Source organism: Chanodichthys erythropterus, chromosome 4, assembly GCF_024489055.1.
Source record: "Chanodichthys erythropterus isolate Z2021 chromosome 4, ASM2448905v1, whole genome shotgun sequence".
Classification (NCBI taxonomy): domain Eukaryota; kingdom Metazoa; phylum Chordata; class Actinopteri; order Cypriniformes; family Xenocyprididae; genus Chanodichthys; species Chanodichthys erythropterus.
In genome coordinates, this window is record NC_090224.1 from 18257781 (window position 1) to 18277703 (window position 19923).

The 19923-nt window shown below is 35.3% G+C and overlaps 3 non-coding genes across 3 annotated transcripts; all 3 read left to right on the top strand.

Moving 5' to 3' along the window:
* The first annotated feature begins 2573 nt into the window (after positions 1 to 2573).
* trnal-uaa (transfer RNA leucine (anticodon UAA)) lies at positions 2574 to 2656 on the top strand. Its single transcript has one exon. It is a non-coding gene; the product is annotated as a tRNA-Leu (tRNA).
* Positions 2657 to 3379: 723 nt separating this feature from the next.
* On the top strand, positions 3380 to 3625 carry trnai-gau (transfer RNA isoleucine (anticodon GAU)). Its single transcript has 2 exons — positions 3380 to 3416; positions 3580 to 3625. It is a non-coding gene; the product is annotated as a tRNA-Ile (tRNA).
* A 327-nt stretch (positions 3626 to 3952) lies between these two features.
* On the top strand, positions 3953 to 4035 carry trnal-uaa (transfer RNA leucine (anticodon UAA)). The gene has a single exon. It is a non-coding gene; the product is annotated as a tRNA-Leu (tRNA).
* The last annotated feature ends 15888 nt before the right edge of the window (positions 4036 to 19923 follow it).

Below are 19923 nucleotides of genomic sequence, written 5' to 3' on the forward strand. Positions count from 1 at the left end.
TAGGTGATTCATAAACTACATCTCAACTTACCATTCATTCTGTGATGGAAATAAAAGTGGTTGGCATTAAAAATTCTCACATAACAAAAAAAAAAAAAAAAAAAAGTTTAATAAAAGTTTGAAATATTTTTTAATGTTACAAAAAACCCTGGGACATAAAAGTGCCTGTAGTTGTCTGTGTAATTGACAGCAGGCCACATGTGTTATACGTAGGCCTTTAAGTTGAAAATAACCCTTACTTTTCCTTGAATTGGGATGGTGTCCATTACTTTGTTGAACTTATAAGTTGTAAAACATGAAGACAGCATCCAAGTATGATGTAGTAGTTTAGTCTGTACCAGACTGACCACACTGAGATCATAATGAAATAGTAGCTCTCATGGGGTGTGTCCTTCTTAAACCCGCTGCATACTGTCATCTGCAGGACAAAACCTATTTAAGTCCTTTAAGTCGATGAGTTACTGTCACTACAACTTTGCACTGGCACTTAAAAGGATAGCGCACCAAAAAATGAAAGGGTTCACCCAAAAATGAAAATACTGTCATTATTTATTCACACTCATGTCGTTCCAAACCCCTAAGACTTTTGATCATCTTCACAAATTAAGATATTTTCGGAGATATGAGAGATTTCTGTCCCTCCATTGACAGTCCACGCAACTTCCACTTTGACGCTTCAAAAAGTTCATAAAGAGATTGTAAAACTAATCCATATCGATTGAGTGGTTTAGTCCAAATTAACAGACTGAATTTAGGCTTTTATTTACAAATAAACATTGATCAGCGCACATAAACAGAAGCTCAACTGCTAGATTCAAATGGATTACTTTAACAATCTCTTTATGAACTTTTTGAAATGTCAAAATGGTTGATGCGTAGTTGTCAATGGAGGGACAGAAATCTCTCAGATTTCATTATAAAATATCTTCATTTGAACAAAAGTCTGAAATGACATGAGAGTGATTAAATAATGACAGAATTTTCATGGAAAGGGTGAACTATCCTTTTAAATGATGTGATCATTTACTCACCCTCATGTCATTTCAAACCTATATAGTATTATTTTATGTGGAAATTTTGGAAGAATGGTTATGCAGTAAGGCTCTCCTATACCTTCTATTCCTTTAAAGTCACAGGGCATAAAACCTTGAGTCTGAATATGGTATTTTTGTAAAGAATATGATGTTTTTGTAATAAAGATTTTATCATTATCCCAGCTGCACCCTAAAGGTAACAGCTCTTAAATAATCTCCACATTCAAACATGCTTCACATGCTCCAAATAAGCTTCTTTTCTGCAAGATATTGACAGAAGATTGCTTGTTGCCTTGCTGTAAATAACAATCGTTTGTGCTTACACATCCGAATTGCTGTCATGCTGTGCGCTTGCATCTGAGTGCTAAACCCATCAGTCGACATCTCAGCCTAGCAGCCGATGGGGATTCCTGTTTGGACGTGTGATATAGGTCAACAGCAAAGCCGTTTGGAGCACCAGCCACTCAATATGGTTCGGTACGTGTCGTTTTGTCCATGACCCACTTGGAGATCGAAGGAACACAGTGTTCCCCTATCGCTCCAGTTGCTATGGTAACACGGCGGGAGAGAGACGCAGGCCGTGGACATCATTTATGCTGCCAGGCAGGGATGTGAGCAAGAGGAGAGTGACAGAGGAATAGAGACCGACTAACACACAGCGATCAATACATCTACATGGGAGTAGATTTATGAAATCCCATGAGGGGAATCCAGAACTCCCATTCATAAAACCACAGTTGCACATGCCAATTAGAGTTTCAACCAAAAGAGCCTTTTCTGCCAGTGGAGAGAATGAAGTCAGCAGCCTTACATATAAATAAAGGCTTTGTGTTGTTGTTGTTGTTGTTGTTGAGTATCATTTGATACATTAGGCTTTTATGGCTCCTAATATAGTGAGAATATACTTGAGGAGGAATTTAGAGGCCCACACTAAGTAAAAATATGCAGTTTGGTGCAGATGCTGATATTTATATTGCTAAAAAGTTGTCAGTTGTCTCTCTATTTCTTCCAATAATACAGTATGCCTTAGAAAGATGGTAGTTAAATGATTCATTTTGTTATCAAAGTTATGTTGTTATTGTAGGGAGCAAAACGTATAATGCAATGCTACTCAATTATAATTGAGAGATTGAGAAATAAACTTCTTTTTGGGTCCCTAACATGTAACCAGGATGGCCGAGTGGTTAAGGCGTCTTTAGCGGCTAATCTTTAAAACATCTGAACGACTGATGTGAGAAATTTGAGAACATTGATTAGCTGAAAGTAAACTTGTGTTGATGAACGCAAACATGAAAATGATACTTACTTGTCACAGCCGTAGCATATAGCCAGGATGGGCGAGTGGTTAAGGCGTTGGACTTAAGATCCAATGGACAAATATCCTTGTGGGTTCGAACCCCACTCCTGGTAGCGGCTAATCTTTAAAACATCTGAACGACTGATGTGAGAAATTTGTGAATATTGATTGGATGAATGTAAATTTGTCTAGATGAACGCAAACACGAAAATCATATGTACTTGTCACAGCCCTCACATATAACCAGGATGGCCGAGTGGTTAAGGCGTTGGACTTAAGATCCAATGGACAAATGTCCTCGTGGGTTCGAACCCCACTCCTGGTAGCGGCTAATCTTTAAAACATCTGAACGACTGATGTGAGGAATTTGAGAACATTGATTAGCTGAAAGTAAACTTGAACACAGACATAAATCATTGTTAGTAGTCATAACCTTAATGTATATGACCAGAATGGCCGAGTGGTTAAGGCGTTGGATTTAAGATCCAATGGACAAATGTCCTCGTGGGTTCGAACCCCACTCCTGGCTAATCTTTAAAACATCTGAATGACTGATGTGAGAAATTTGTGAATATTGATTGGCTGAAAGTAAACTTGTCTTGATGAACGCAAACATGAAAATCATACTTACTTGTCGCAGCCGTAGCATATAACCAGGATGTCAGAGTGGTTAAGCCGTTGGACTTAAGATCCAATGGACAAATGTCCTCGTGGGTTCGAACCCCACTCCTGGTAGCGGCTAATCTTTAAAACATCTGAACGACTGATGTGAGAAATTTGTGAATATTGATTGGATGAATGTAAATTTGTCTAGATGAACGCAAACACGAAAATCATACGTACTTGTCACAGCACTCACATATAACCAGGACGGCCAAGTGGTTAAGGCGTTGGACTTAAGATCCACTGTACAAATGTCCTCATGGGTTCGAACCCCACTCCTGGTAGTGGCTAATCTTTAAAACATCTGAATGACTGATGTGAGAAATTTGTGTTATATAAATGCAAACATGAAAATCATAGGTACTTGTTGCTGACCCAACAAATAACCAGGATGGCCAAGTGGTTAAGGTGTTGGGCTGATGCTGCCTTCACATGCAATCAGAGATTTGATATTTCCCACTTCTGAAGTCATGATTAAGAGCTCATAGCATTGAAGTTTCAATATGGGAGGGTGTTCATGTGCAATTTTTACCTAGGAAACTCATTTTTATGATAATCCTGAAAGCACATGAAGGCAGCATTAAGATCCAATGGACAAATGTCCTCGTGGGTTCGAACCCCACTCCTGGTAGCGGCTAATCTTTAAAACATCTGAACGACTGATGTGAGGAATTTGAGAACATTGATTAGCTGAAAGTAAACTTGAACACAGACATAAATCATTGTTAGTAGTCATAACCTTAATGTATATGACCAGAATGGCCGAGTGGTTAAGGCGTTGGATTTAAGATCCAATGGACAAATGTCCTCGTGGGTTCGAACCCCACTCCTGGCTAATCTTTAAAACATCTGAATGACTGATGTGAGAAATTTGTGAATATTGATTGGCTGAAAGTAAACTTGTCTTGATGAACGCAAACATGAAAATCATACTTACTTGTCACAGCCGTAGCATATAACCAGGATGGCCGAGTGGTTAAGGCGTTGGACTTAAGATCCAATGGACAAATGTCCTCGTGGGTTCGAACCCCACTCCTGGTAGCGCCTAATCTTTAAAACATCTGAACGACTGATGTGAGAAATTTGTGAATATTGATTGGCTGAATGTAAATTTGTCTAGATGAACGCAAAAACGAAAATCATACTTACTTGTCACAGCCCTCACATATAACAAGGATGGCCGAGTGGTTAAGGCGTTGGACTTAAGATCCACTGTACAAATGTCCTCATGGGTTCGAACCCCACTCCTGGTAGTGGCTAATCTTTAAAACATCTGAATGACTAGCATGAGAAAGTTGTGAACAGTGATTGGCTGAAAATACATGTTTTAAGATGAATGCAGACTTGAAAATTGTAGTCTGCAGTTGTTAACATGTGGCCAGGGCTGCCTTTCTCAAAAGCATTGTGAGCTAAGTTAATCATAGGTTCTGGTGCAAATTGTCAAGCTTCAAAAAGGATGCAAAGTATCATTAACAAAAAGCAATAAACCAATATTAGTTGTATTATCATTGTTACAACACAATGGTCAGTGTTGTAATACACAGTACATGACCAGGATGTCTGAGTGGTAAAGTTGTTTGACTTAAGATACAATGGACAAATGTCCATGTGGGTTTGAACCTCATACTCCTGGTAAAAATAAATATTTCAAAGGCAGTCATGAGGTTGTATTTATGAAATGCAACTATTACTTTCGTCACACTGGTGTGGTTGGTTTTGATGTGATCACAACTCAAAATATAGACAAAAAGGGAACTTTCAAGACCTCAAACTTTGTTCAAAATTTGTTCTTCAAGTGCTCGAATAAACTTTTACTTTGAATTCAAATATTTCTGGGTTCTAACATGACTTTTATTTTAATGAAACCAAAATAGCTGTACATCGGTGGATGTACCATATATCAGGAATGGGGGAAATTTGTTTGCATTTGTTTTGGATTCGCCGGAATGGATATCGAGCACTTTAATCCATGTCTCAGCTTATTTAACAGCATAAAGCAAACAAGCCATATGTTCCGGCTTAATCTTCATTTATTCTTTGTGGATTCCAGAGTATATTGACATTGAGTCACTGTTCATCCTTCTCACGTGGATTTTCTGAATACATTTGAATGTAATCATTCCAGGGCTCACATCAGGTCTGATGGTGAACTGCTTACCATGCATTCTCTCCGGGAAGGAAGTCTCGTCCCACCGGAATACATTGCACCTGTTGTCTATGCTGAGACATCATCTTTATGGCTGATTAGAGTGGTGATTACATCCTGATAGGCTGGACCGTTGGGTTTGCTGGGGCTGGTTCTACTGCAGCTCATTAGAAGAAGACCAGTGAAGTCTTACTAAGCAAAACTTGCAGAAGGTTTAGCCTGAAAAGTGCAGCCGGCAGCAAAAACACAAGAGAGAGAAGAATGAAATTTTTGATATGGTGGTCTCATCATTGTACTATAATCTTCTGGGTTACGCTGTCTTTCTGAAGTTGTATGATCCAGTGAGGTAGAAAAAACATCATAATGCCCGTTAAAGGTTATATTCTACTTTTTTTTAATAGCATTTTATTATTTTGTTATCTCACTGAAGTCCACTTATGATGTTGGTCAAGGTTTTTTTGCAACAAAAACAGTTGCAATTTAGTTTGGCATGACCATTTTCCACTCTCTCACAATTAAAGGTGCAGTAAACGATTTCTGAGAAACACTGTTGATATTTGGAATCAACCCAATCAAACACACCCCTCTCTTCATTGCTCTCCCCCCAAAAGTATGAAAACGCAATGCAGTGGATGTCTCTTTATCAAAGCTGAAGCGAAGCAAAATAATGCTTTGCGAAAAATAAAGCAGAGATGGCGAACGACAAGGAAGTACAAACAATGAACATGCAGTACACAAGAGTATATACAAGCAAGAGCTGGTTGTTAGTCGCCAGCAGCACACCAGCTCCAGACAAACAATGACACTCAAAACTGTCCTATAACATTTTAACAACAGCATATCTTGGTTCTCCGAAACAGCAAAACCAATTTTACTCACGTATGTAGCAAAATCAATGCAACCTTGGCATCAGGCCTTCAGTTTTCAGGCCTTCCCACTTAGGTCCCTCCAGCGCTGGAAAGCTTTTCTATTATTAACGTGGGTCCTAAAGCTTTTGCCTGATCATAGCCCTGCTTTTTCTGCTGATATTCCTCTGACCTTTCCTCTTTGTAATATCTCTCAGCCATCTCTCTTAGTACACTCTTTCTTCAAATCTCCCTCTTGCTCACTCTCTCTCCCCTCCCATCAGTGTTTACACCTCCCTACTGCTGATTGGCTACAAGTGTGTTGTGCTGCTCAGTCTGATCCACTTTCAACAGTGTTGAATCACTTACTGCACCTTTAAGACCCTTTTACATGACTCACATTCTAGTCTCAAATACATTGTATTCTATAGTGAAAAATGGTCAAACAACAGAAGCTGACACATGAATGATTTCAATTTTGACTTTATTTGCTGCTGACTTTCCAAAATGCAGCCAGTGATTACCAAATAATTTGCATCATGTTGGTGATGTTGGCATGAAAATCAAATAAGACTGATCATGACTGCATTAAGATAGCATTCAGACATTAATTCACAAATTATGCAAATTAGACATTATAAATATTAATACATATAATACATACAGTACACTCATGTAAAGCGATATTTATACCTAACAGCCAATCTCAGCTGCCTAATTTTTCTTATTTCATTACAAAAAGTAACTATATTATTGCAGTTTTCTATATAAAGTATATAAACTTAATTCGCATACACACAGTATATATAAAACAGAAGCTGCGATTGTCGTTTCTTCCCTATTGTGATGTATAGCCGAGTGAAACAGCTTCTCGAACAAGAGAAAATGTAGGGAGGGACTTGATTTTCTCCATTGGGAATTGATTGGATTGTTGAGTCATTGTGGTTTGCTATTGGTGGATCTCGTGAGTGACAGGTTGCCCCGCCCTCACACCAGTAAACACATCATCAGAGATCAGATGAGAAGAGATTTCCCTGCAAGAGGTAGGGGAAGTTAGATTGATTTACGGATAAATCATTTATAACACACAATACTATATTCCATATAAAATAAAAAATTGTCCATTTTGATTTCATGGTGACTTTAAAAAGCAACTCAATTAACCAAAGCATCCAATATGTGCATTTTATTAGCATGTGCATTCCTGAGAATTGAATCTGTGTCCTCAGCATTGCCAGCACCAGGCTCAACCAGCTACAAGAAAAAAAGGCCTATTTTCCACAATATAATATTTTTTAACAAAGAATGATGTTTTCTTGAGCACAAAGCAATACCAAGCAGCACATTATCCACAGTTGGAGGGCGTAAGGTGGGCGGTGCAAAAACTGTATGTCATCCTTAAAATAGCCATAAATGAAAGCTAAGGCTGTAATCAGAGAGTCTTACTAATTAATGAAACATGAAGGCAAAAAGGACCCCAAGCAGATTGTGACCTCAATCCTCCTCTGCTTATACGAACTCTCAGTGGAAACACCAACTATGCACAGCGTGACACTTTTCTTGGGTTTAGACTCAAGGGCATCCTTGGATAGCACATGGTGAATCACCTCCGCACCCATCCAGTGGGGTTTCTAGGGATGAGTCATCCTCATTAATGGTCGGCTATTCGGGAACATCCGCGCAGCCGCAGTAAAGCGCATTCACGCTCCGTCTTAGGCGGGATTCCCCTCTCAGCATGCCTAACAGAACCCCGGCTGTCAAGCAGTGCAGCGGATGGAGTCCAGCAACGTTGACGTTTCAGGTAGTTTATCTGCACGATGAGTCATCGACCGTATGGGTGGGTCATTCGCACACACTCAACCTTTATTGCACAGCAGAGATGAACTGTGCAATAATAAGAACATTCAATGAAAGGTTAATGCAATGCATATTTTTGTCAAGATACATGCGTCCTTGCCACAAAGTAATCCCAACTGCAATAGTAGCAGTCATTTTTCACACATTATCAACACATATATCATCAGAGAAGTCGATAAGAGCCCTCAAGGCATTTAGATGGGCTGGTTTCACAGAGCTATTATTCTGCTGTGGTTCCTTGACATCATTGACATTGAGCCTGTCCTGGCTAATGCTTCCCCAGTCTGTGATGATAACACGTCTGTAAGGAATTGAATGAGAAGACACATTTGTCTTTGGCATGACATATTTCATTATTCATCCAGACCAACCAATACGACACCAAATGCTTGCAAATTCCTGGCATCTAAATTAACATGATCAACAAACATGCTAAATAATGTCTTAATAAAAATTATTTATATGTAAAACATATTTAAAACTACATTAATTTAACATATTAATTATTATATATATATATATATATATATATATATATATATATATATATATATATATATATATATATATATATTTTAATAATTCTATTTTATAATATTTTCAAAATTTTAAATTATATTATAATATTTAACACTTTTAAATTCACTTATATAAAAAATAAATGCAAATTTATTTATTTTTCCTTAATAAATTTGGTAACACTTTACATTAAGGTTCCCTTTGTAAAGGGTTTATAAAGGTGTTTGTTAATGAGTAATAAGTCATTTACAAATGCATTATAAATCATTAATAATGCAGTTATAACTGCATGAATAAAAAGGCGACTTTAATGCAATACCTGCCAAATAGTGAGCCGTTTTTAACTCACATGTTATAAATGCTTAATAAATGCATTTATTAACATATTTAACTCAAAACCAGATTTCTGGTTTATTTTATGATGCAGCAAAAATTAATTAGTCTGAAGGTTGTTGTATTTGTGCTTTCTTATTAATATCTCATGACTGCCACTTGTCTTACTATGTTGCTTACCAGAAGTTTTTGTCTTACCCATGATACTCTCCAAAAAGGTCATGATGCCTCTCCACAGCAGTGTATAAAAACAAAATTATTGTTTTTTAAAGACAAAATTCCAACTTTATTTTGAAAATAAAACAAAAGATAATAACCATAACTTGATTAGATATTAAAGTCTGCGTGAACCGGAAGTTGCAAACAACTCTTCTCCAGTGTTGTGACGTATTTCCAAGTGAAACAGAATATTGAATAGAGGGCAGAGTTTTACTTTAGTGCTCCTCCTTTCCATCTCTCGCACTCCTCCTCTCCATATCTCACTCATAGCAGACGAACGGTTGCAGAAGAGTGGTTTACACGTTTTCAACCCAAGCCGTCAAACTGACGTTATCAGAGAAGGAACGCCATTCCAGACCAGAAGTAACTTTTCAGATTTTGATTAAAGATTACTGCGGCAAACAAGTTTTTTCTGTGTTTTAACTTGCACGGATTCATTGTTCACCACAAGACCAGTAATATGACCAGTAATAATATTAATGTAAAGTGAAAACCTGTGAACCATTTATCAATGAGTTATGAACATTAACAACCTATGAAAAGGAACCTTAATGTAAAGTGAAAACCTGTGAACCATTTATTAATGAGTTATGAACATTAACAACCTATGAAAAGGAACCTTAATGTAGTGTGAACACACGTTAATCATGTATTAATGAGTTATGAACATTAACAACCTATGAAAAGGAACCTTAATGTAAAGTGGAAACCTGTTAACCATTTATTAATGAGTTATGAACATTAACAACCTATGAAAAGGAACCTTAATGTAAAGTGAAAACCTGCGAACCATTTATTAATGAGTTATGAACATTAACAACCTATGAAAGTGAACCTTAATGTAAAGTGAAAACCTGTGAACCATTTATTAATGAGTTATGAACATTAACAACCTATGAAAAGGAACCTTAATGTAAAGTGGAAACCTGTTAACCATTTATTAATGAGTTATGAACATTAACAACCTATGAAAAGGAACCTTAATGTAAAGTGGAAACCTGTTAACCATTTATTAATGAGTTATGAACATTAACAACCTATGAAAAGGAACCTTAATGTAAAGTGGAAACCTGTTAACCATTTATTAATGTAAAGTGAAAACCTGTGAACCATTTATTAATGAGTTATGAACATTAACAACCTATGAAAAGGAACCTTAATGTAAAGTGGAAACCTGTTAACCATTTATTAATGAGTTATGAACATTAACAACCTATGAAAAGGAACCTTAATGTAAAGTGAAAACCTGTTAACCATTTATTAATGAGTTATGAACATTAACAACCTATGAAAAGGAACCTTAATGTAAAGTGGAACTCATTTAATGACTTATAAACATTAATTACCTATTAAAGTGAACCTTAATGTAATGTGAACACACGTTAATCATGTATTTATTAATTATTAATGTACACAGAAGATAATATCTTTTTCAGATGAAATATTTTATTTTTGATGAATGTCTCAGTAAACACAACTTTAAACTTGAAAAAAATAAAAAATCTTTTACAGCACAAAGTTACAGAGCATGACTTCTCATGAAAAGTGGCTTATGCAGGTAAACTTAAATTAAAACATTCAGAGAAACAATCAAGTATTCAGAAAAGATAATAAACATCACACCTATAAGCCAAACTTATTTGATACAAGCTGAATAAAGGCACCTAAATATGTATTTTTTTTTAATTAACAGTTGTGTAAATCATTAAATCAATGACCTAATGCACCATTACAGAACATTAGCAGCATATTAATATGCATTTAATAGATATTTCTGATATGATAAAGGCCACTGTAACTTGAGTACGTTATTTGGCTTTGGTCATCCGTACAGTACATGCGCGGGTGCGCCGGAGCGGTTATTTGTTTAAGATAACTACAAACTAACACAGCGATTACTAATATAATATAAACACTAGAAAAACAAAGTCTGCGATTTCACCTCAGTTAGCTTACCCATCAAATCAGTAAACACAAATTCACTTCAACGCATGTTGGAACCATACTGTGTAACTTCTTCTCAAAAGTGGCAAGGCTTTATTGAATGCTCACTAGCGCCAACTCCTGTCACACGCCAGAATCAACAAGCATAGTGATGAGAACCCGAAAGAGAATAATAAAGTATATAGCCTACTACTACTGCGTATTATAATAATAATAATAATAATAATAATTATAAATAGAAGAAGAATGCATTATACATTATTGTCACATTTGGTGTAAAGAGCAGTCAGGGAGCAGGATTCAGATGAAGCATTTTTTTTATTATGAAGAAAGTTATAGAAAACTAGACATGACAATAATATATTAGGCTATACTAATATATACTCTTTATATATACTCTTTATATACTTATATACTCTGTATACTTATATACTCTGTATACTTATATACTCTTTCAGGGTTACATCACTAAGCATGCGTGTTCTGGCGTGTGACAGGAGTTGGCGCTAGTGAGCATCCAATAAAGCCTTGCCACTATCGTGAGAAGAAGTCATGCAGTTACCAGGGCATGCTCTAAAGTAAAATTTGTATTTAAAGTTACTGATTTGATGGGTAAGCTAACTGAAGTGACATTGCAGACTATGTTTTTCAAGTGTTTATATTATAATCGCTGTGTTAGTTTGTATATTATATGTTTATTCGCGGTGTTAGCTTTTTATATTAAATAAATAACCGCTCTGGCACTCCCACAAAGTTACAGTATCCTTTATCATGATATCAAGAATAATTATTAATTGCTTATTAATATTTCAACAATAAAATATGTCACCAGGAAAAAAACAAAAGAGATCTGCGTCTGCTTTAATAAACACGATGCACACTACATTAAGGTTCACTTTCACAGGTTATTAATATTCGTAACTCATTAATAAATGGTTCACAGGTTTTCACTTTACATTAAAGTTCCTTTTCATAGGTTGTTAATGTTCATAACTCATTAATAAATGGTTCACAGGTTTCCACTTTACATTAATGTTCCTTTTCATAGGTTGTTAATGTTCATAACTCATTAATAAATGGTTCACAGGTTTCCACTTTACATTAATGTTCCCTTTCATAGGTTGTTAATGTTCATAACTCATTAATAAATGGTTAACAGGTTTTCACTTTACATTAAGGTTCACTTTCATAGGTTGTTAATGTTCATAACTCATTAATAAATGGTTCACAGGTTTTCACTTTACATTAACGTTCCCTTTCATAGGTTGTTAATGTTCATAACTCATTAATAAATGGTTCACAGGTTTTCACTTTACATTAATGTTCCCTTTCATAGGTTGTTAATGTTCATAACTCATTGATAAATGGTTCACAGGTTTTCACTTTACATTAAGGTTCCTTTTCATAGGTTGTTAATGTTCATAACTCATTGATAAATGGTTCACAGGTTTTCACTTTACATTAATGTTCCCTTTCATAGGTTGTTAATGTTCATAACTGATTAATAAATGGTTAACAGGTTTCCACTTTACATTAATGTTCCCTTTCATAGGTTGTTAATGTTCATAACTCATTAATAAATGGTTAACAGGTTTTCACTTTACATTAAGGTTCCTTTTCATAGGTTGTTAATGTTCATAACTCATTAATAAATGGTTCACATAGGTTTCACTTTACATTAACGTTCCCTTTCATAGGTTGTTAATGTTCATAACTCATTAATAAATGGTTAACAGGTTTTCACTTTACATTAAGGTTCCTTTTCATAGGTTGTTAATGTTCATAACTCATTAATAAATGGTTCACATAGGTTTCACTTTACATTAACGTTCCCTTTCATAGGTTGTTAATGTTCATAACTCATTAATAAATGGTTCACAGGTTTTCACTTTACATTAAGGTTCCTTTTCATAGGTTGTTAATGTTCATAACTCATTGATAAATGGTTCACAGGTTTTCACTTTACATTAATATTATTACTGGTCATATTACTGGTCTTGTGGTGAACAATGAATCCGTGCAAGTTAAAACACAGAAAAAACTTGTTTGCCGCAGTAATCTTTAATCAAAATCTGAAAAGTTACTTCTGGTCTGGAATGGCGTTCCTTCTCTGATAACGTCAGTTTGACGGCTTGGGTTGAAAACGTGTAAACCACTCTTCTGCAACCGTTCGTCTGCTATGAGTGAGATATGGAGAGGAGGAGTGCGAGAGATGGAAAGGAGGAGCACTAAAGTAAAACTCTGCCCTCTATTCAATATTCTGTTTCACTTGGAAATACGTCACAACACTGGAGAAGAGTTGTTTGCAACTTCCGGTTCACGCAGACTTTAATATCTAATCAAGTTATGGTTATTATCTTTTGTTTTATTTTCAAAATAAAGTTGGAATTTTGTCTTTAAAAAACAATAATTTTGTTTTTATACACTGCTGTGGAGAGGCATCATGACCTTTTTGGAGAGTATCATGGGTAAGACAAAAACTTCTGGTAAGCAACATAGTAAGACAAGTGGCAGTCATGAGATATTAATAAGAAAGCACAAATACAACAACCTTCAGTCTAATTAATTTTTGCTGCATCATAAAATAAACCAGAAATCTGGTTTTGAGTTAAATATGTTAATAAATACATTTATTAAGCATTTATAACATGTGAGTTAAAAACGGCTCACTATTCGGCAGGTATTGCATTAAAGTCGCCTTTTTATTCATGCAGTTATAACTGCATTATTAATGATTTATAATGCATTTGTAAATGACTTATTACTCATTAACAAACACCTTTATAAACCCTTTACAAAGGGAACCTTAATGTAAAGTGTTACCATAAATTTGAATGAGAAGATAATATTTAACATTTTCTGTGATAAATTAATTAATTTAAACAATTTATGTAGATTTATTTCAAATGGAAATAAAAGTAATTTCTCCACATACTAGGAACATTAATACAAAGCCCTTAAAATATAAAAGAAATAGTAAAAAGTAAAAATATGTGTGTAAAAATGTTATTATTGTATTTTATATGTAATTGTATTAAATATTGCAAAAAAAAAATACTGATAAAAATTGTAAGTCCAAATTAAATGCATTGGGTCAATGCTTGTAGACAATGTTTAGATGGTCTAGAAAACAGCATGCAGACTGAATAAAAAACCTCAAAACATGAATGAACTAAATTTGCATGGACGTACACTACTACACATCAACTGGTGTTTGCTGTTCATGTGTGTGTTGTATTTCTTTACTGTAGTCAGCATATGTTGCATCAATGCTTTGGCCTACTGAAAGCAGATTCATGCAGTTCTGCTGTCTTACAAAATGACCTGTGCTCTCACATCATCTGAGATATAGACTTCATCCAAAAACAACCATGACAACACGCTCATCACCACGGTAACCTGACTCATTGAGCTGCAGAGAGCAAGCTCGCCTAATGAGGGATACAGAGTGTTCCCTCTCCGCTCGTGGCTGCGGCACATGGTACGATTCATGCGGCACCTGTTGATTTATACTCTACTGTCAGACAGACATGACACTAGACAGCTCACGTCTCACTTCATACATACACGAGACTGACTGCATCCACAGTACAGCGTCTATTTAAGTCTTATCTTTTTCTTCTCAGTGCATTTCAGTGCATCGTTTTAATGGCAGGTAAACCCAGAGGAAAACTGTAGAGATTGCACTTTCATAGATCAGGAGACTTCATGGAGTCCTAAATTACAGTATGTTTCATTTAAGAATCAGCTTTGTTAAGACACTCAAAGTTCAATGCAAAGGGAGATATTTTCTTTTAAATCGCTTTTTAAAGACTACAACAAATGGCTGGTAGGGACTACAACAAGCTTCTTTCCATGTTAGTGACATCACAAACCCCAAAATTTACATAAACCCTGTCCCCGCAACATGCAACAAAGGGGGTGGGCCATGTTGGGCTGCTTTAGAGAAGAGGAAGAGTTGTTGTAGTAGAGTGTTGTTGTCATACCGTCATTTTACGCCAGACTGCTTCACAAATGACGGTCAATTCAACGCTGGATTTGCACAAAAGATTAACATGACGACACATGCTAGTGGATGAGTTGAATCAACTCCACAACAACTACATAAATTTATCCACTAACCGTTCAGAAACATCCAGATGCATTCTAAAATTTCTTCCTGAGTCTCTCCATCAGTGTCTGACTCCGGTTTGATCAATGTAATGCTGAACACCATTACTGACAATCCTCATTTTGGCTGTGTGAGATTCTCCAGCTTTGTTGTTGTTGAAAAGGGGGCCGGGAGCAGCAGCTCATTTGCATTTAAAGGGACACACACACAAATGGTGTGTTTTTGCTCACACCCAAAAAGGGGCAAATTTGACAAGCTATAATAAATGATTTGTGGGGTATTTTGAGCTGAAACTTCACAGACACATTCTGGGCACACCAGAGACTTATATTACATCTTGTAAAAGGAGCATTATAGGTCGCTTTTCATAGTTAATAAGGTAAGTTTAGGTATTGGGTAGGATTAAGGGATATAGAATATATCATGCAGAATAAGGCATTAATATGTGTTTTATAAGTACTAATAAACAGCCAATATCCTAGTAATATGCATGCTATAAGCAGCAAATAGTGATAATTGGAGCCTAAAATGTTACCAAAAGTCAAAAACAGACTTGTGTCATAATGACTTATTATAGCAGTTCTGATTTTTATGTCATTATTCCAACTTCTTATCTCATAACTAAGACTTTTCATCATAATTTTGACTTTTTATGTCATATTTAGGATTTGCCAAAGCATGATTCAAATTTTTCCTATATGGCAGAAATTATCTTCCATATTCAAGCCCTGGAGGACTATGACAGAAGAAAGCTATCAAAAGATGTTTATGTTCACATGGACATTTGGTGTCATCAAAGCAAATCTGAGAACAATCTCAGCCATTATCGAGATCTTTTCTGACACTCCAAAGGAGAAACATATGAGATTACTAGGGTCTTTTGAAGTCTCAGTTTGTTCTCCATTTCATCTAATTGCTTTGGAGAAACAACTGTGATTTTTCTCTCCTAAAGCTTATGGAACTCAGTATAAGTTCTGCTGAAAACTCAAGAGGGTTGGTGCAGATGTTGGCCGTAAACCTTCAAGCTTATATGACCTGCTGCAGGGAGAGATTGATATCTGCAGTAATTTGAGTGGTTTTCTGCCGTGCGCAAGACGTGGCATGAAGTCAAGCCTCATTACAAGTATTAGTCAAACATTTATTCCTGCTGTTTGAAAGATCAAAAACAGCCACATAAACAGTCGTGTGGGACCGATTTACTGGACATTTCTCTCCTGGAAGGCATTACTGATAATTCAACAGCATAAACAATTTAGAAAATAATACTGTCACAATGCAACAATAGCATACATGTCTTTTTTTATCTGTGCATGACTGTAATCGTGTCTGCCTCCCCCGCACGCATGGATGATGTCATCGTTGGCAGAAGGCAGCGCTTGTGATTATTTTGTTTATCACAGAACATATTATTCATATTCCTCTACAGTAACTGTAATTGTGACCGTCGCATTGGCCTTTTGAAATTGTGATTAATGAAACGCCTGAATCTCTGCAAACGCTGCAATGGTTTTGACTTTGCCAGCCGAACACAATGTCAAAGTTAATGGAATGTCAAGGAAATCCTTCAAAATCTGGATAATCTGTGATATCTAAATCTTTCCACCAAAACCACCCCAGGCGCTTATACCTTGGCAGTCAAAAGAGGAAAAGGATAACAAGCAGCAAACATGTTTGGCTTTAACACGAGAGAGAAAGAGACTGCATCTCCTGCTGGATGGATATCACCTGCAAGACAAATGCTACTAAAGCAGAACATGCGAGCATGAAATTTTGGAGACGTAAAAGAGAGCGAGACACGGCAATGATTTTGTTGCATTGCACCTACTCTTGGCTTGGCTGTTCAGAAAATTATATAATTGATTTTTTTTTTTTTGTATACAAGTACAGCACTTCATTCACATCATTCTGCAACATGATGCAATATAATAAAAAAATGTCTGTATACTATACAACCATTCAGGATGATCTTTCTGTCTGGGATCTATACAGCCAGGGTGTGAAACAGCAGGATGTGACTGTGAACTTGAAAAAGTGACACTTTATGAATCAGTTAGAAGGCAAACCTCAGCTATTGATCTTCTGATGTCCTCAGAGATGTTGCCCATTTACTTAGGCTTGAACAAAGTTCACATCACCATAGAAGTTCTTGAATAATTGTGCATTTAGAGCACAGCACACAGTCCTCTTCTGATAAAAGCTATTTAACATGCATTTGTGAAGTTCAGTGCATGTGATTCATACTATATATTTGTAAGGTCAATGCCATATAAAATAGGTCATATATATATATATATATAGATATCCACTGATATATCGGCCAATAAAAGCAAAATTTCACACCTTTGGCTATCGATAGATAAAAAACAGCCGATAATCAGGGCCGATATATCCTGTCAATCAAAAGAGGGCAGGAAAATGCACTGAATTTGTGCTTTGTGTAAAGAAAATGCAAAAAAAAAAAAAAAAAAACAGTTTGATGTTCAATATTAATAGTAATTATATGAATTAATGTGTTTGTTTTACTGATACAAGTTACTCTGAAACAAGTTGATGAAATGGAGAGAATTAAGCTTTATTTGCATTTCTTTCAAAATATAATAATTTTAAAAATAATAATATATTATTAATTGTAATGAAATTATCATTCATTTAAAAGAAGGTATAAAAGGCAGAACCCTCAAATATCGGTATCGGCAGATATCACTCTGAATAATCAGCTATCGGTGGAGAAATTTAATATCGGTACATCTCTAATTATATATATATATATATATATATATATATATATATATATATATATTATATATATATAAAATGTTTTTCAGGTAAAATGGATACATTTTATAAACTATAAATAGGCCTATATAGGCTATCTTCTTTCTTTGATAGTTTTTTAAGGCACATATAATAAACATATGAAGAGTAGATGGAGAGTGGATCAGGTCACTTTATTTTTTATTCCTAAAATACTGAACAGCTATGTCTTTCTACTAAACACTGAAATGTTTTAATGCTTTTTCCTTAAAGCATGCACTCAAAAAAACTTTCACTGTTGTTCGTTTCACTCAAACCACCCTTGTTCACATTACTTAAAAAAACTGCATGAACTTAATTTAACTGAGTCGTTTCTACTAAAAATGAGTATTGTCAGATTTACTTAAGTTTTTGTTCAGTCAACTTAACATTGCTGAGTGAAACGCACAAATGAATGTTGACATAACTAACTGGGCAGTGGATCCGTAGTTCCCAGCATGTTTTGCAAGGGACTGCATTAGGAGAGTAATTTTTTTTTTACTTGTTTTTCAGTAAAGGGAAAGATGCTGTTAGTTAATGTTAGTGTTTAATGTTCAGACATTTAGAAGAGTTTCTGTAATGTTTTTGAACTTTGTGGCTACCATTATGCAGAAGAGTGGCACCAGAATCTTGTATGAACAGCCTGACCTGACTGTCATGTAGGCAGTTGGTGTTGATCCTCTATGGAAGTCACGGTGCCAACAATTATCACCATCTAGTTTTTCTATAAGCTTGTTTTAGGTTTGTTTTCATGAAAGCTCTATTCAAACACACGGACAGGACGCGCACATGACTACACCATTTCACCCGAGCTGCTTACACAAGTGGGCAAAATCCGACCATGTTATGCAATGTCCTGCGGAAAGGGCTTACCTGTCCATGCCACAGTGCCTCATTTTAGATGTGTAAACCCTTCTCATGGGAACACCATCATTTCCCATGAGGCAGCTGTTTGACTGAGGCCTTGGACCCCTTCAGAGAGAGCGAGTGTCTGACTGAATCGTGTAGTTGCGAGCGATCTCTGGAGAGCGCAGAACCCAGCATGTGTTTTATATGAAGGCATATCCGGAGAGATCAGACCTCAACCACAGGGTATTTTTTGAGCTTGAGGGCAGAAGGAAGAGGGATGAGGGAGGAGAGAGACTCTGCTCATAAGGGATAATAGCATGCTGATTACTGCATACTGAGCAGTATACACTGAATGCTACCTACGTTTTGTGACATGCACATTATATAGCAATAGTCAAAATTATGTCATTAAAAAATATTGTAAAGTTATGACTTGGGTCATAATTTTTGACTTTTAATGTCATAATTATGACTTGTCTCCTAATTTCTACATTTTATGTCATCATGTTTAACTTGTTGCCATAATTTCTACTGTTTATGTCATAATTTCAACTTTTTAATGCCATAATTGTTTGTCATCATTTAGACTTTTATGTCATAATTAGTACTTTTTATCTCATAAATTCGACTTATGTCATCATTTTGACTTTTGTCATAATTTGGACCTTTTAATGTCATTATTACGTTTTATGACATCATTTATACTTTTCATGTCTTATGACTTTCTGTCATCATTTTGACTTTTTGTCATTATTTTGACTATTTGTCATATAAGTTGGACTTTTTTAATGCCATAATTATGTTTTTATGTCATAATTTAGACTTTTCATGACATAATTATTACTTTTTATCTCATAATTTGAACTTTTTATGTTATCTTTTGGACATTTTGTCAATTTCAAACATTTTTGTCATAATTTCCATCTTCGATTATAAGCTTGACTTTTTTAATGCCATAATTATGTTTTTTATGTTATGGTTTAGATGTTTTGTGATAAAATGATCACTTTTTATCTCATAATTTCAACTTTTTCTGTCATCATTTTGACTGTCACAATTTGGACTGTTTACGTCGTAATTTCAACTTTTTTGATGTCAATTGTTTTTTGTCATAATTTCGACACAAGTCGATTTTGTCAGTTTTGACTATGTATTTCGACCTAATTTCGACTTTTCATAATTGTTTATTGACATAATTTAGACTTTTCATGTCATAATTATGACCTTTATTTCATTATTTAAACCTTTTATGTCAATTTAGATTTTTACATATATAATTTTGACTGTATATGTAAATTTCAAGAATGGAATAC